Raw genomic sequence first — 6,769 nt, 5'->3', positions numbered from 1 at the left:
GTTCACAGAAAATATTTTCACGGACATAAACTACTGGAGCTCGGACAGACATGCAAAGGAATGTTTCTTGTGGCATTGGTTTTGTGTTTCTTTATTCCAGGTCAATAACGCAAGCGTCTTACTGTTTTTCTTCATTGCAAACACATTCAGACCGATACTGTTAGCATTCAAACCCAGAGCATCACTTTAGCTCTCCAAACATAGACACATTCTCCAATACTTTAAACTCTATTCACCTGTTTTCACACATGTTCCAATTTATTCAATGTTTCGGAAAAAAATCCTTACAAAGATGCTCTCATGCTGCACAGATTAACTATGCTCTTATTTAGGAGACTCGAGCACTCAATATAATTCACTCGGGATGTCTCAGTTAACACACACACGAAAAAGTGTTCACATAAAAATCTAAGTGCAGAATGAATAACGAGGGACACAGGTGAGCCGTGTTTAGAGAGAAAGGACAGAGACCAAGAAGAAGATGAAGGGACAGAAATCTTTTTTAAATGATAAAATAACATGAAACCTGGTCCAAATCTGAGCCGTTTCACGAATGCGACTATCATTCAAATTTAACCTGCAAAAACCAGGATGAATGCGGAGGTTCATGGTGATTAGAATTTTTCTCAGAGATGTGTTAAGGGAATCTGTTTGAAAAAGAAGTACAGTTTAGCGTATACTTTTAAAAATAATACTAAAGAAATAATATAAACTGAAAGAATATACTTAAATGTAAACTGAATGTAATGTTTTGGAATACCTAAATGCATGTTCTTTGCAATCATATGAATATGTAATGTATATTAAATACAAATAGCTAAACGTTAGAGTGCTTTTTTGAACCACTTAAGTAGAACTTAAGTACATCTTTATAATTACTTATATTGTCTTTTAAATATGGTGCATATTTAAATATAAAGTGAAATATTAAAATTGAAATATTAAGTTTGGTAACAATGGTGAGCCCTACGTTGTGTCAGTAGTGCACAACACAATGAAATCCCCACAACAGAACACATAGGACTAATTTTGTTGTGTTGTGTCTTGTTTCCATTGTGTTGTGCTAATTTCATTGTGTTGCGGCTTGTTTCAGTTGCAGCTTGTTTCCGTTGTGTTGTGCTAATTTTGTTGTGTTGTGGCTTGTTTCCGCTGTGTTGTGTCGTGTTTCCATTGTGTTGTGCTAATTTTGTTGTGTTGTGGCTTGTTTCCATTGAGTTGCGACTTGTTTCCGCTGTGTTGTGTCTTGTTTCTGTTGTGTTGCGAGTTGTTTCCGCTGTGTTGTGTCTTGTTTCCATTGTGTTGTGCTAATTTTGTTGTGTTGTGGCTTGTTTCCGCTGTGTTGTGTCTTGTTTCCATTGTGTTGTGCTAATTTTGTTGTGTTGTGGCTTGTTTCCGCTGTGTTGTGTCTTGTTTCCATTGTGTTGTGCTAATTTTGTTGTGTTGTGGCTTGTTTCCGCTGTGTTGTGTCTTGTTTCCATTGTGTTGTGCTTGTTTCTGTTGTGTTGTGTCTTGTTTCCATTGTGTTGTGTCTTGTTTCCACTGTGTTGTGTCTTGTTTCCATTGTGTTGTGCTAATTTTGTTGAGTTGCGACTTGTTTCCGCTGTGTTGTGTCTTGTTTCCATTGTGTTGTGCTAATTTTGTTGTGTTGTGGCTTGTTTCCGCTGTGTTGTGTCTTGTTTCCATTGTGTTGTGCTAATTTTGTTGTGTTGTGGCTTGTTTCCATTGAGTTGCGACTTGTTTCCGCTGTGTTGTGTCTTGTTTCCATTGTGTTGTGCTAATTTCATTGTGTTGTGGCTTGTTTCTGTTGTGTTGTGGCTTGTTTCCTGTGTTGTGTCTTGTTTCTGTTGTGTTGCAACTTGTTTCCATTGAGTTGCGACTTGTTTCCGCTGTGTTGTGTCTTGTTTCCATTGTGTTGTGCTAATTTTGTTGTGTTGTGGCTTGTTTCCGCTGTGTGTGTCTTGTTTCCATTGTGTTGTGCCAATTTTGTTGTGTTGTGCTAATTTTGTTGTGTTGTGGCTTGTTTCCACTGAGTTGCGACTTGTTTCCGCTGTGTTGTGTCTTGTTTCCATTGTGTTGTGCTAATTTCATTGTGTTGTGGCTTGTTTCTGTTGTGTTGTGGCTTGTTTCCGTTGTGTTGTGGCTTGTTTCTGTTGTGTTGCGAGTTGTTTCCGCTGTGTTGTGTCTTGTTTCCATTGTGTTGTACTAATTTCATTGTGTTGTGGCTTGTTTCTGTTGTGTTGTGGCTTGTTTCCGTTGTGTTGTGGCTTGTTTCTGTTGTGTTGCAGTTGTTTCCGCTGTGTTGTGTCTTGTTTCCATTGTGTTGTGCTAATTTCATTGTGTTGTGGCTTGTTTCTGTTGTGTTGCGGCTTGTTTCAGTTGTGGGTTGTTTCCGTTGTGTTGTGCTAATTTTGTTGTGTTGTGGCTTGTTTCTGTTGTGTTGCGAGTTGTTTCCGCTGTGTTGTGTCTTGTTTCCATTGTGTTGTGCTAATTTCATTGTGTTGTGGCTTGTTTCCATTGTGTTGTGGCTTTTTTCCATTGAGTTGCAACTTGTTTCTGTTGTGTTGCAACTTGTTTCCATTGTGTTGTGGCTTGTTTCCGTTGTGTTGTGACTTGTTTCCGCTGTGTTGTGTCTTGTTTCAATTGTGTTGTGCTAATTTCATTGTGTTGTGGCTTGTTTCCGTTGTGTTGCGACTTGTTTCCGCTGTGTTGTGTCTTGTTTCCATTGTGTTGTGCTGATTTCATTGTGTAGTGGCTTGTTTCCGTTGCGTTGCAACTTGTTTCTATTGTGTTGTGCTAATTTTGTTGTGTTGCGACTTGTTTCCGTTGTGTTGTGCTATTTTCAGTGTGTTGTAGCTTGTGTTATGTACTATACTGTGCTTTTTGGCAGAAACAAATGCACGTGTACAGCTATTCACTGTAATTACAACAGTGGATTTAACTGTAGGGGCTCCACATTCACAATTATAATCAAGTAGCCAACTTAAAGGTTGGGTAGACAATTTTGGAAAGGCTAGCGATAGCAAGTTAGCTTTGAAAGCAAGATCCCCACCTTCCCTGCACTCTGCAAAGCCACGCCTCCTCCAAAACGCATGAACGTGCTCAATCATACTGGAGACTAACCTCCGATACAATGAGAGACGATGTTGGTGGAGGATTGAATGCAATGTTTTCAGATTACCTCATGTCTCATTCACCGCTGAAAAAACAAAGTACAAAGTGCATAATATTACAATAATAGCGCATTTCAATCTCGCTGGAACTTGATGAGGTATCATGTTTGCGCAAACAGGGTGTGCAGAGGTATGCAAATATATATTTGACATATATTTTTGTAATGTTCAGACCGAACATTTTGATTGGACGAACATTTTATTGTCCTACGCCTTCCACTGACAATATAAATACATATAAATATAAATACATATAAATAAATTTAGACTACTTAACTTAGTGATTGCTATCGGGATATGAAGAGACTTTCAACCAGTATAACAAAAAATGTTTTTGAACCAAATCACCTACCCTGCCTTTAACATGTACTTTACTATAGTCAACACATCAAAATAAGACTATGTCTTTAAAGCGTGCCAAGAATTTAAACAACGATTTAAAAATCTACTTTAAAGTAAAACATTCAGGTGGCCTTAACTACTATGTACTTACATTTAAATTAATCATTTGATACAATGCACTTATTGTGTACATACATGTTTTTACATTGTACTTATATTTTTTAAAAATACCTATATGTAGTTACATCTGTAATTAATTTCTGTAATTACATTTATAATTACACTGTTGACCCATCCCTTACACCTTAACCCACCCTTAAACCTACCCATACCACCAAACCTGCCCCTAACCACCCGTATCCCACCTCAATAGCAGCAATAGTGTTTTGCAATACAATATGAACACAATAAGTACATTGTACTTAGTTCTTGATGTAAGTACATAGTAGTTAAGGCCACCTAATATAAAGTGTGACCAAACATTCAATTTGACATTAATACAAAGTGCACTTTTAAAAAAGAGTTTTAAGATACATGAAAGTGTACTCTAGTTGCCTTTTATTGCATTAATATTCTATTATCTGTGAGTACAGCTGCACATTAAATACAATTAAGTGCACTTCTTTTTTACAAGGGAAATGTGGATTAATCTCTGTATTTGTTGGGCTTTATGTTCCCTAGACCATTTTGGGGTCATAACAGTCATCTCAAGCCAAAGTTTGGTTGCGATGGAAGATAATCTGATATTGAAATACAGTAAGACTTTGAGTCTGTCTGAAGTTTGTACAAAAGAAAGTGAAGGAGAGTAGATTATATCCTTAGATGTGATTTAAGACCAAACATAATTTGTCTAAAGTGCACATCATCATTGTGAGCACTATTAAGTTAAAAAAACTTCACTTACTGGCAGTGCAATTAATTCAGTCCCATTTTTATTAAATCTACTTAGACTGAGTGACCACCACTAACATTGTTTGTTGTGTTCTGCAACGAAAGCGTTCTATGAGAATTAATTTTTGCTTGGAAACTACAGTATGAAGCACTGTTTGAGGAGGAAGAAGGGGTATAGCGGGGCTTTGCTCTGATTTACAAGCATAAAATGGACACATTTCCAATCTGCACACTGCTGACTACACACCTGTTGCAGAGCAGTGATTTAGATGACATGTATCCGTTCATGTATATGCGTGCGGATAATGTGGTACATGGTCACTAGTCATATTTGCTCATCCTTCTGGATGGTAAATAGGCAGGAATCTATTCCGTGACTGCTTGGAGGAAATATCTGAGTCACGTTAAATGCAGACAAGGCCCTGACAGTCTTCGTAAACAGTTTTTAAGACAGAAACAGATAGCTAGAAACTCGACAGAGACTCATTCAAAAGTATGGGGATTTGGAGAGGAATGTCAGTACTAAGCATACTTAATAACAGCTCTGAGCCCTGCATTCTGCATGCCCGCTGTGGATTAGTATGGACAGTAAATAACATAATAGCAGTGGATGTCTCCCAAGGGTACTAAATCAAACAACCCGAAATATTTTTGCTAAAGTACTAAAGGTGGAATGACAATGGTGAGAGGATGCAATTGCAAAATACAAATACAGCATTGTCAACAGAGACCACACCCTGTGTTATGACATTAGCAGTGGGACACCAGAGTTCTTTTTAGACAGATTAAAATGAATTATACTAGAGTACAAATTAGTATGCAAATATCTCCAATAAAACCATGAACAGACAGACGAGACTGATGTTATCACACTAGCTTGAGGGCAAGTTTACTCTACACAAGCACTAATGTCTAACTGATGAAATACTTGTGAGAGGAGCATAAATAGAAAGAAAAAAAAAAAAACGCTGTATAGCTCTGTTAAACTTTCCATGATATATCCAGGCCTGGAAATCAAACTTGGAATATGTTATTTTCAGGTTTTCCATGGCCGTGGGAACCCTGTAACTCCTGTCTCTCTCCCACTGTACAAATATTCATACTTCCCTATGCAAAATGCAGTGTCAGATAGTAGAAGGATGTTGGAATATACAGTATCCGTGATACAGTTGGAAAAAATATCCGGAAAACCTACTAACCTCTGAGATTTGTAAAGGAATTGTTCGCCTAAAAATAAAAATGTGATAAAGATTTACCCACCCTTTGGCCATCCAAGATGTACAATATATGAGTTTGTTTCTTCATCTGAACAGATTTGAACAAATTTAGCATTATATAATTTGCTCACCAATGGATCCTCTGCAGTGAATGGGTGCCGTCAGAATGAGAGTTCAAACAGCTGATAAAAACATCACAATAATCCACATGACTCCAGTCCATCAATTAACGTCTTGCAAAGCAAAAAGCTGCAATTTTTCTATTCAATTTTAACTTCAAACCGTTGCTTGTTTGACTCATTTTCACCCATTCGCAGAGGATCCATTGGTGAAGTGATATTTTATCTGTTCCGATGAACAAACAAACAAAATCTACATCTTGGATGGCATGAGGCTATGTACATTTTCAGCAAATTTTCATTTTTGAGTGAACTATTCCTTTAAATGTATAGCCATAGCAGCAAAATGGCAAAGAACTGCAAGTTCAGCTTCTCTTTTCAAATGTATGTGCTATATGTTGTTTCTAGCAGTTAATAACACTAGAGTAAATTATTTTTTGCAGTCGTTAGCACATCATAGGTCAAAGAACTCATGCAGACACAAACTGATAAAAATGAATCCCAACAAATACAACTTCATGCTGTGCAGATCACCAAAAGTCTTCGTTCACTTGGGTGCATTAAAAACCCAGGCTTTCTTTTTATGCATTTCTTTACTAGGCAGTGAAAACATAAAATTCTGACATGACCAATGTGATTTAAGACTGATGCAATAAAGGCTTCGTACTACCAGCATTTCTTCCATTTCAAGGATGCTGAAAATGAATCAGTTCAATTTATGCCACATTTATGTCTCACTCGAGACAACTGAGCAACAAACACATATAACGTTCTATAAAACAGAAGAATTTATCATCATCCCAGCCATCAGGATGTAACGTATATTATATTATATTATGAAAGTACAAGATTTTGGAAAAAAATTAATTTATTGTGTCATGAATTGATTATTATATTATACCTTGACAAAAGCTATAGCTATACTTGTTTTGCTGAAACGTTGGTAACTAATAAACAGTGTGCAATGTGCAGTTATATTTTTTAACTTGCACCTCAAAAAGATGTGTTTGTTTGTTTACTTTATTGCATG

The sequence above is a fragment of the Onychostoma macrolepis genome, chromosome 01 (assembly GCF_012432095.1).
Source record: "Onychostoma macrolepis isolate SWU-2019 chromosome 01, ASM1243209v1, whole genome shotgun sequence".
Lineage (NCBI taxonomy): Eukaryota > Metazoa > Chordata > Actinopteri > Cypriniformes > Cyprinidae > Onychostoma > Onychostoma macrolepis.
This window is presented reverse-complemented; position numbering follows the sequence as displayed.